This window comes from Lontra canadensis, unplaced genomic scaffold (genome assembly GCF_010015895.1).
Source record: "Lontra canadensis isolate GAN:19392208 unplaced genomic scaffold, GSC_riverotter_1.0 scaffold12, whole genome shotgun sequence".
Lineage (NCBI taxonomy): Eukaryota > Metazoa > Chordata > Mammalia > Carnivora > Mustelidae > Lontra > Lontra canadensis.
The window spans coordinates 28,049,809-28,062,514 of NW_022631006.1; the positions used below are offsets into that span (position 1 = coordinate 28,049,809).

Consider the following 12,706-nt stretch of genomic DNA (forward strand, 5'->3'; position numbering starts at 1 on the left):
TTATGTCTCCTGCTTTTTCCAAGTAAGTCCACTCCTATCCCACAGTTTCCACATGGCTGACTTGACCTCTTTGTTCTGAACTCTATAGATGAGAGGATATGGCATGGGGGTGATAATATTAGATAACGTACACCATCTTATCCACAGAAAAAATGTGGAGAAGGGATGAACATAGATAAAATACAGGGTCCAAAGAAGAGTGCTACTCCTATGAGGTGGGAGCCACAGGTGGAGAGTGCCTTTCATCTTCCCTCCTTGGAGAGAATCTTGACCAGGATAGTGGAGTAAGAAGAAACCAGCACCACAAAGGAGCCAGTAGAGCTCAGCCCACTGTTAGATACTATTAACAATTCAATGACAAATGTGTCTGCACAAGCATGTTGATGACAGGGGGAACATCACAGAAGAAGTTGTCCACCTGGTTTGGTCCACAAAAAGGCAGATGGATAGTGAGAATCATCTGGACAGAGTGCACAAACCCTCGCATTCATTAGGCAGCCACCAACACACAACATAATTCTCAACTCATGATAATGGTACAGTGCAGGTGGTTACAACTTACAACTTGCAACATGGTGATCACTGTGAGTAAGAATATCTCAGCTGACCTTCAAAATGCGGAAAGAAGAAGTGCACAATGCATTGGTCATAGTGAATGAGTTTATCTTTATCAAGAAAGTCAGCCAGAAGCTTAGGGGTAGTACTGTTGAATAACTATAATAATAATAAGTCCAGGAAAGAGAGGTTGCCAAGAAGGAAATGCATGGATGATGAATTAATATAGTTATCAGAGGCCACTATGACCATGATGACATTGCCTACTCAAGTTGGACACATAGAAGAAAAGACATAGTCCAAATAACATTCCCTCAATAGATGGGGTCTCTGAGAAGCCTGCCAGGACAAAGTTTCTCACCACCTCTGGTTTTTATCTATTTGACCTGGCTCCTTGATCAAAGAAATTAAACAAGGGGCATTAGTAACTTTGGAAGTGAATGAGATACTTCACACAAAATGCAAGAATCTTCACATTTCAGAGGAAATATGTCTCTCTAGGAAGAGAGAGATTGATTCATTAGAAGTTATTTTCTCCTTAGCTGATACTGAATATATATTCTTCAGTAAGTTTCAACTTTAAGACCATGATGAAGTAGCCAAGGTATTTTGGAACATGAAGTCACCTCGTCTGGGGCATTTAACTTCAACCTGATGCATCTCTGCCTTCCATCAATCAGTATTTTCTTCCCCTCTTTATTTTTACATTCACCATCAAGACCTAAGTTAATTTTCCTTGACATACTAGTTTTTTTTGGTTGTTGTTTGTTTGTATGTTTTTTAATAAAAGTCTTCAGGAAAAAAATTTCAAAGGTAGAATTTAAGATTCCATGCGATGGGCATTAGGATCTGTAGAGATTTTCCTTGGGATGGCAAATCGTCCTATGTAGATGGTTAGGCTGCTGTAGTAACCCTGTTAACTTCTCTATCCCTATAACTCTTGTGGGGCTCTACCCTTTGCACAGGGCTGGAGGAAGGATCATTTCACTTTGAGTTTATTGCTAGGTCATTGACCCTCACTTAAATTTCCTGAATGTCTGCCCATCTAGAGTACATTTCTGTCCAACTTATTGTATATAACACATTTCTTATCATCTGTACTAACTGTGGAAATATGGGTGCAGGTTGTGCTCTTAATGATAAAAATAGAATGATAAAAGGGCTATTTATGCATTCAGGTGACTCCCTTTTTTATACTATTAAATTGAGTAAAAAGAAATTATTTTTCTGAGATAAAAGAATTAGCATTTAAAACATGGTATGCTATAATGAAGTACTCTCTTGACAACATGTACATCATCTATTATTTTATTATTCTTACAAATAGTGCTGTAGTAAACAGTATTGCATTTTAAATTTTGTTCATTGTTTTTTAGACATTTATTATTTATAAGGGATAGAGAACTGAAAGTGAAATTTCTGAGGTAGATGTTGACAATATTTATTTTTTTTCTTCAAAAGTAGCTAGACTACCTTATGCTCCCATGAATAATCTACATGACACTAATTTCACACTCTTTTCCACACTGGATAATATCAGTTGTTACCGTTATTTAATTTTAATTTTACAAGTGTGATGGGTAAAAATTATATCTTGTTATCTTATTTTGCATTTGCCTTATCACAGTGTGAATGAACATTTTTTAAGATTTTTATTAGTTAGAGGGGAGGAGTCAAGATGGCAGAGAAGTAGCAGGCTGACACGACATCAGGTAGCAGGAGATCAGCTAGATAGCTCAAACCATTCCAAACACCTACAAATCCAACAGGAGATCAAAGAGAAGAAAAGCAACAATTCTAGAAACAGAAAATTGACCACTTTCTGAAAGGTAGGACTGGCAGAGAAGTGAATCCAAAGTGACGGGAAGATAGACCACAGGGGGAGGGTCTGGCTCCCTGCAAGTGGCAGAGAAACGGAGCACAAAATCAGGACTTTTAAAAGTCTGCTTCACTGAGGGACATCACTCCAGAGGCTATACTGGGGTGTAAGCCCATGCAGGGAAAGCATGGCCTCAGGTCCCGTGGGGTCACAGAAAGATCGGGGGTGTCTGAGTGTCACAGAGCTTACAAGTATTAGAGCGGGGAAGCCGGGGAAGCTGGCTACAGAGACAGAGCTGAGGAGTGAGCTCTCAACTCAGGGTTACCTTGAACCATAATCTGTGGCACAGGCCGGTGCTCTGAGTGGGGTCCCCACAAGATCCGGGGAGACCCTGACCTGGAAAAGCTCAGGGATCTGTGAGGTTCAGAAACTCCGGGCAGAGCTGTGTGTCAGAGACAGAGACACTTGGTCACAGGCTGGGTGATCTCAGAGCACAGCCAGAGGCCAGGGAGACGGGAGAGATTGAATGCGTTATTCTGAGGGCACACTGAAGAGTGGGGCCCTGAGCTCTTGGCTCCTTCAGGCCAGAGATTGGGAGGCCACCATTTTCATTCTCGTCCTCCAGAACTCTACGGAAAGCATTCAGGGAAAAAAAGCTCCTGAAAGCGAACCCCAGCGGATTACTTAGCCTGGCCCCTGGTAAGGGTGTGCTGGAGCAAGGACACTTGAGAATCACTACAACAGGCCCCTTCCCCAGAAGATCAACAAGAAATCCAGCCAACCCAAGTTCACTTACCAAGGAGAACAGTAGAATTCCAGAGGAGGAGAAAGCAAACCATGCATTCATGGCTTTCTCCCCATGAATCTTTAGTCTTGCAAAGTTAATTGTTTTTAATTTTTTTCTTCTATTTTTTTTAACTTTTACCCTTTCCTCTTTTATAGTTTTTAAGTAGTTTATCTTAATACCTTTCTTAAAAAAAATCTTTTTTGAACTTTTATTATAGTCATATTATATCCTTCATTGTATCTAACTTTGTTTTTTGTATACACATAGGGTTTTTCTTCCAAAAAATTTGGGGTACAACTTCTTTTAATAGATCAAAATATACCCTAAATCTAGCACTGGGCTTGATCTAGTCTCCAGCCCGAGAAAATTCTCTGTACTTTCTTTGTCTTTATTCTCCCAACTAACTTGCTTTATCAACTCCTTTGTTAGAAATAAAAAAAAATTTTTTCATCTTTATAGTCATATTACATCCCTTCATTGTGTTTACCATTATATATGTTTTTCATTCTTTAAAATTTTGGGAGGAAGTTTCTACTAAGAGACCAAAATACTCCCAAAATTAAGCAGGTGACCTGTTCTAGCCACCAGTCTAATATATATGTATATTTTTATCTTTTTTATATTTTTTCTTTGTTTTCTTTTTAATGTTTTTTTCTGAACTTCATTTTGCCCTCTTTCTCCCCCCAATATTTGGGGTCTCTTCTGATTTGGTTAAAGCACATTTTCCTGGGGTCTTTGCCACCCTTTTACTATTTCATTTGCTTCTTCATATATTCGTATCTGAACAAAATGACAAGGCTGAAAAACTCACCACAAAAAAAAAAAAAGAAGAAGAAGAGTCAGTACTGAAGGCTAGAGACCTAATCAATACAGACATTGGTAATATGTCAGATCTAGAGTTCAGAATAACGATTCTCAAGGTTCTAGCCAGGTTCAAAAAAGGCATGGAAGATAGAGAAACCCTGTCCAGAGAAATAAAAGCCCTTTCTGGAGAGAAAACAAGAACAACAACAACAAATAAAAAAAAAACAACACTAAAATCTAACCAAGTTGAAATAAAAAATGCTATTAATGAGGAGGTGCAATCAAAAATGGAGGCTCTTACTGCTAGGATAAATGAGGCAGAAGAAAGAATTAGTGATATGGAAGACCAAATGACAGAGAATAAAGAAGCTGAGCAAAAGAGAGACAAAAAATCTACTGGACCACAAGGGGAGAATTTGAGAGATAAGTGATACCATAAGATGAAACAACATTAGAATACTTGGGATTCCAGAAGAAGAAGAAAGCGAGAGGGGAGCAGAAGGTATATTGGAGAGAATTATTGGAGAGAATTTTCCTAATATGGCAAAGGAAACAAGCATCAAAATCCAGGAGGTGCAAAGAACCCCCCTCAAAATCAGTAAGAATACATCAATACCCCATCATCTAATAGTAAAATTTACGAGTCTTAGTGACAAAGAAAATCCTGAAAGCAGCCTGGGACAAGAAGTCTATAACATGCAATGGTAAAAATATTAGATTGGAAGCAGACATATCCACAGAGACCTGGCAGGCCAGAAAGAACTGGCATGACATATTCAGAGCACTAAATGAGAAAAACATGCAGCCAAGAATACTATACCCAGCTAGGCTATCATTGAAAATAGAAGGAGAGAGAAAAAGCTTCCAGGACAAACAAAAATTGAAAGAATTTGCAAACACCAAACCAGCTCTACAGGAGATATTGAATGGGGTCCTCTAAGCAAAGACAGACCCTAAAAGTAGTAGATCAGAAAGGAGCAGAGACCATATACAGTAACCTTACAGGCAATACAATGGCCCTAAATTCATATCTCTCAATAGTTACCCTGAATGTTAATGGGCTAAATGCCCCAATAAAAAGACACAGGGTATCAGAATGGATAAAAAACCAAAACCCATCAATATGCTGCCTACAAGAAACTCATTTTAGACCCGAAGACACCTCCAGATTTAAAGTGAGGGGGTGGAAAAGAATTTACCATGCTAATGGACATCAGAAGAAAGCAGGAGTTGCAATCCTTATATCAGATCAATCAGAGTTTAAGACAAAGACTATAATAGATGAGGAAGGACACTATATCATACTGAAAGGGTCTGTCCAACAAGAAGATCTAACAATTTTAAATATCTATGCCCCTAAAATGGGAGCAGCCAACTATATAAACCAATTAATAACAAAATCAAAGAAACACATTGAGAATAATATAATAATAGGAGGGGACTTTAACACTCCCCTCACTGAAATGGACAGATCATCCAAACAAAAGATCAACAAGGAAATAAAGGCCTTAAATGACACACTGGACCAGATGAACATCGTAGATATATTCAGAACATTCCATACCAAAGCAAAAGAACACACATTCTTCTCTAGTGCACATGGAACATTCTCCAGAATAGATCACATCCTGGGTCATAAATCAGGTCTCAACCGGTATCAAAAGATTGGGGTCATTCCCTGCATATTTTCAGACCACAATGCTCTGAAGCTAGAACTCAATCACAAGAGAAAATTTAGAAAGAACCCAAATACATGGAAACTAAACAGCATCCTTCTAAAGAATGAATGGGTCAATCAGGAAACTAAAGAAGAACTGAAAAGTTCATGGAAACCAATGATAATGAAAACACAACAGTTCAAAATCTGTGGGACACAGCAACGGCAATCCTGAGAGGAAAATATGTAGCCGTACAAGACTTTCTCAAGAAACAGTAAAGGTCTCAAATACACAACCTAACCCTACACCTAAAGGAGCTGGAGAAAGAACAACAAAGAAAGCCTAAACCCAGAAGGAGAAGAAAAATAATAAAGATCAGAGCAGAAATCAATGAAATAGAAACCAAAGAAACAATAGAACCAATTAATGAAACTAGGAGCTGGTTCTTTGAAAGAATTAATAGGATTGACAAACCCCTGGCCAGACTTATCAAAAAGAAAAGAGAAAGTACCCAAATAAATAAAATCATGAATAAATTAGGAGAGATCACCACCAACACCAAAGAAATACAAACAATTATAAGAACATACTTTGAGCAAATCTACACCAACAAATTTGACAATCTGGAAGAAATGGATGCATTCCTTGAGACATATAAATGACCACAACTGAACCAGGAAGAAATAGAAAACCTGAACAGACACATAACCAGTAAGGAGATTGAAACAGTCATCAAAAATCTCCAAACAAACAAAAGCCCAAGGCCAGATGGCTTCTCAGAGGAATTCTACCAAACATTTAAGGAAGAACTAATTCCTATTCTCCTGAAACTGTTCCAAAAAAATAGAAATGGAAGGAAAACTTCCAAACTCATTTTATGAGGCCAGCATCACCTTGATCCCAAAACCAGACAAGAATCCCATCAAAAAAGAGAACTACAGACCAATATCCTTGATGAACACAGATGCGACAATTCTCACCAAAATACTAGCCAATAGGATCCAACAGTACATTAAAAGGATTATTCACGGGGCGCCTGGGTGGCTCAGTGGGTTGAAGCCTCTGCCTTTGGCTCAGGTCATGATCCCAGGGTCCTGGGATCGAGTCCCCCATCAGGCTCTCTGTTCAGCAGGGAGTCTGCTTCCACCTCTCCCTCTGCCTGCCTCTCTGCCTACTCGTGCTCTCTGCCTGTCAAAAAAATAAATGAATAATCTTTAAAAAAAAATTATTCACCACGACCAAATGGGATTTATTCCAGGGCTGCAAGGTTGGTTCAACATCCGCAAATCAATCAATGTGATACAACACATTAATAAAAGAAAGAACAAGAACCATATGATACTCTCAATAGATGCTAAAAAAGCATTCGACAAAGTACAGCATCCCTTCCTGATCAAAACTCTTCAAAGTGTAGGGATAGAGGGCACATACCTCAATATCATCAAAGCCATCTATGAAAAACCCACTGCAGATATCATTCTCAATGGAGAAAAACTGAGAGCTTTTCCTCTAAGGTTAGGAACACAGCAGGGATGCCCATTATCACCACTGCTCTTCAACATAGTAATAGAAGTCCTAGCCTCAGCAATCAGACAACAAGAAATAAAACACATCCAAATCAGCCAGGAAGAAGTCAAACTATCACTCTTTGCCGATGATATAATACAATATGTGGAAAACCCAAACGACTCCACTCCAAATCAGCTGGAACTTGTACAGGAGTTCAGTAAAGTGTCAGGATATAGAATCAATGCACAGAAATCAGTTGCATTTCTATACACCAACAAGACAGAAGAAAGAGAAGTTAAGGAGTCAGTCCCATTTACAATTGCACCTAGAACCATAAGGTACCTAGGAATAAACCTAACCAAAGAGGCAAAGAATCTATACTCCAAAAACTATAAAGTACTCATTAAAAAAAAAAAAATAGAGGAAGACAAAAAGAAATGGAAAAATATTCCATGCTCCTGGATTGGAAGAACAAATATTGTGAAAATGTCTATGCTATCTAAAGCAATCTACATGTTTAGTGCAATCCCTATCAAAATCCCATCCATTTTTTTTTCAAAGAAATGGAACAAATAATCCTAAAATTTATATGGAACCAGAAAAGACCTTGAATAGCCAAAGGAATATTGAAAAAGAAAACCAAAGTTGGTGGCATCACAATTCTGGACTTCAAGCTCTATTACAAAGCTGTCATCATCAAGACAGTATGGTACTGGCATAAAAACAGATACATAGATCAGTGGAACAGAAGAGAGAGCCCAGAAACAGACCCTCAACTCTATGGTCAACTAATCTTCAACAAAGCAGGAAAGAATGTCCAATAGAAAAAAGACAGTCTCTTCAACAAATGGTGTTGGGAAAATTGGACAGCCACATGCAGAAAAATGAAACCGGACCATTTCCTTACACCATACACGAAAATAGACTCAAAATGGATGAAGGACCTCAATGTGAGAAAGGAATCCATCAAAATCCTTGAGGAGAACACAGGCAGCAACCTCTTCGACCTCAGCCACAGCAACTTCTTCCTAGGGACATCACCAAAGGCAAGGGAAGAAAGGGCAAAAGTGAACTATTGGGACTTTATCAAGATCGAAAACTTTTGCACAGCAAAGGAAACAGTTAACAAAACCAAAAGACAACTCACAGAATGGGAAAAAATATTTGCAAACTACATATCAGATAAAGGGCTAGTGTCCAAAATCTATAAAGAGCTTATCAAACTCAACACCCAAAGAACAAATAATCCAATCAAGAAATGGGCAGAGGACATAAACAGACATTTCTGCAAAGAAGACATCCAGATGGCCAACAGACATGTGAAAAAGTGCTCCTCATACTGGGTATCAGGGAAATACAAATCAAAACCACAATGAGATACCACCTCACACCAGTCAGAATGGCTAAAATGAACAAATCAGGAAATGACAGATCCTGGTGAGGATGCGGAGAAAGGGGAACCCTCCTACACTGTTGGTGGGAATGCAAGCTGGTGCAATCACTCTGGAAAACAGCATGGAAGTTCCTCAAAAAGTTGAAAATAGAGCTACCTTACAACCCAGCAATTGCACTACTGGGTATTTACCCTAAAGATACAAATGTAGTGATTCGAAGCGACACATGCACCCGAATGTTTCTAGCAACAATGTCCTCAATAGCCAAACTACGGAAAGAACCTAGATGTCCATCAACAGATGAATGGATAAAGAAGATGTGGTGTATATATGTATAATTAAATACTATGCAGCCATCAAAAGAAATGAAGTCTTGCCATTTGCGACGACATGGATGGAACTAGAGGGTATTATGCTGAGCGAAATAAGTCAATCAGAGAAAGACAACTATCATAGATCTCCCTGATATGAGGAACTGGAGTTGCAACGGTGGGGAGGTGGTAGGGAGGTAGGAAAAGAATAAATGAAACGAGATGGGATCAGGAGGGAGACAAACTATAAGAGACTCTTAATGTCACAAAACAAACTGAGGGTGGCTGGGGGGAGGGGTGTAGGGAGAGGGTGGTGGGGTTATGGACATTGGGTAGGGTATGTGCTATGGTGAGTGCTGTGAAGTGTGTAAACCTAGCAATTCACAGACCTGTACCCCTGGGGCTAATAATACATTATATGTTTATAAAAAATTTTTAAAAATTTAAAAATGATGTTAAACTATTCCTAGGCTATCTGGCTCCACAGTCTGGTGTTTTAAACCACTATACTTTCTTGATAAACTCTACTTGGTCAGAAGGTAGTATTAAAATATCCTTCCAAATTCCGGGTGCTTGTGATTTATTAAGGATTTTGTACTACCATTGTTATGTTTAATATTGGGGCTATCCTAATGTTATCAAATGAATTAAAACAAACTTTTGAATTAAAAAAATTATTAGTTACATATTCTGAAGATTTTATGTTCATATTGTCACTTTACATTCTGAGTGTTTGTTTTCATTATTAATATATAGAAGTTCTCTAGATATAAAGATATTGCAAGATGCAGATGTTTGGAATATTTACTTTTAGTTCAAATTTACAATCAATTGAATTTTTACTTATGTAAACTTCCAACCAAATGGAAAAATAGAACATCAAAGAGGCATCCTCATGCCATCCTCTCAGTCAGTAATCCTTATGGTTAACTTTTTTAGTGATTTATATCACATTTGATTAACTTTGAACTTCATCTAAATGAGATTATATAATACATGTGCTCCATATATTTGATTCCTTGATGTGAAATTTATCCAAACCATTATGTTTATCAGTATTTGTACACTTTTATTACCATTGAGATGTATTATTGCTTGCATTGTATGAACATATCAAATTTACTTACACATGACATTGTTGGACTTTTTGGATGGTTTCTCATTTTTGGAAGATACAAATACAGATGTTATGACAATTCATATACATGTTTATTGAAGGACATAACTCTCATTTCTGTTGGATATTATATTAAGTGGGACTTTTAATCCTTGAGTAGATAGAGATTTAGTGTTACAAACTCTCAGATATTCTTCAGATGTGATTTTACTAATTTACAATCCCTCGGCATTTTAAGAGAGTTTCTGTGGCTCCACATCTTCTTCAACACTTGTAATTATCCATCTTTAAAATGTGTATGTTTGAGGGACTCTTAGGTGATGCAGTCAGCTAAGTGTCTAGCTCTTGATTTTGGACCAGGTCATGATCTCGGGGTTGTGAGATCAAGCCCCATATGGATCTGCTTAAGCCTCTATTTCTGTCTCCCTCTACCCCTTTACACTCTCTCTCTCTTGCTGTCTTTAAATAAATAGATCTTTAAAATAAATAAATAAATATAGATAGATAGATATATGTATATATCTATACACACACACACACACACACACACACACACATACGTATTTTAGCCATTCTTCTAGGTGTGTATCTCTGCTTTAATTTGTATATTCTTGGTAAGTAATGATAGTGAAACATTTTTCACATGGAAATTTTTTTTTCTGCTCAATTTTTTTTCACTCAAAATTTTTATTTTTTTATTTGAATATAATTAACAATGTTACATTAGTTTCAGATGTATAGTATCATGGTTTAGATAATCTATATGTTATGCTGTGCTCACAAGTATAGCTACTGTCACCATGCAGTGTGTCAGCTACTGTCACCATACAACTGTCACCATACAATACAATGGTATTGTAACAACATTGTACGGTGTTACAATGTTGTTACAATACCATTGACTATATTCCCTATGCTATACCTTCCATCCCCAATGACTACTTCATTCCATAACTGGAAGTCTGTGTCTCCTATTCCCCATTCACCCATTTTGCCCATCCACCTATCCTCCTCCCCTCTGGCAACTGTGTTTGGTCTCTGTATTTATGGCTATTTCTGCCTTTTGTTTGGAAATCTTTTTCATGAAGTGTCCATTCAAATTGTTTGCTCGGTTGTTAGTTGGATCATCTGTACTTTATTGACTTACACAAGTTTTTTTTTGAATAATGTATAATAAAATCCTTAGTTGGATATATGTTTGCAATGATGTAACCTTTTTGATGACTTAGAATTTCACTTTCTTAGTGGTGTATTTCAGTAAACAGAAGTTCTTTAATAATATCAAGTTTTTTTTAAATATATATATGGTTACAGACAGTAGTGTTTTAAGAACTCATCTCTCTGAAAATCATGAACATATTCTGTTATAAACTAGATGCCTAAATATTTTAGCTTTTACATCTGAGAATATGATCTGTTTTAAATTAAATTTTGTGTGTGGTGAAATTTCTTCACTTAATTTCTCTCAGTTATGTGTTTTCCTATTGAGATGAAAGGTCTTGTATCATTTTTTTTTGTTAGAGATTTTTTCATCTTTATGATATTTTTGAACTATTGTAAACATTTCCCCACTATTTTCTAGATGGGTTGTAGCAAGTTTGCTAAATTCACATAGCATAGATACTACATTGAATCTGTAGTTCACTGTCAGTTATGTGGACATCTTAACAATATTAAGTCTTCCAATCCATGAATGTGCAGGATACATTTAAATTTATTTGTGTCTCTAATTTCTTTATTGATGTTAATAGTTTTCAGGATAAAGTCTTTCACCTCCTTGCTTATATTTATTCCTAAGTTTTTGTTTTGATGCTATTGTAAATGAAATTGATTTCTTAATTTCTTTTTTGTACTCTTATTGTTAGCACATAGAAATGCAAGTAATTTTTCTTTTTAGTTTTTATTGAAATTCCAGTTAGTTAACACAGAGTGTAATATTAGTTTCAAGTGTAAAATTTAGTGATTCAAAACTTACATACATACCCACTGCTTATCACCACAAGTACAACCGATTTTTGTGTGTTAGTTTTGTGTCCTGCAACTTTGCTGAATTTATTAGTTCCAAAAGTGTTTTTGATGAAATCTTTATGATTTTCTACATATAAGATCATGTAGTGTACAAATATGTAATATTATTTCTCACTTTCCTATATAGAAGATACTTTTTATCTCTCCTCCTTGCATAATTGCTTTGGGTTGTACTTCCAATATCATGTTGAAAGAAGTGGGAATGGGCATTTTTGCCTTATTCCTGATCTGGAGAAAGAGCTTTTAGTGTTTCACTACTGTAATGTTAACCTGTGGCTTTTCATAGATGTTATACTGAGGTACTTTTCTGCTTCTATTCCTTGTTTCTGTTTTTAATTTTTTTTTATTATTGATGCATAATTGACATACGATGTTATATTGCTGTCAGATTACAACATCTTAATTCAGCAATTCTATTACTCAATGCTTACCACAAAAAATGTAGTCACCATCTGTCACCATACATTATTACAATATTATTGACTATATTTCTTAAGCTATACTTTTCATCCCCATTACATTTATCTTATAACTGGGAATTTCAACCTCTTAATCTCCATCTACTACACCTATTCCCCCACCGACCGCTGCACTGGCAATCATTAGTTTGTTTTCTGTATTTAAGAGTGTCTTTTTGGCCCATTTCTGTGGTTTTTAAGATTTCACATGCAGGTAAAATAATAAGGTATTTGTCTTTGTCTGTCTTATTTCACTTAGCATCATA

At 36.7% G+C, this 12,706-nt stretch overlaps 1 pseudogene; it reads right to left on the reverse strand.

Annotated features, from left to right (window-relative positions):
• LOC116867454 overlaps positions 1 to 12,706 on the reverse strand; it is a 26,828-nt pseudogene continuing 14,122 nt past the window's right edge.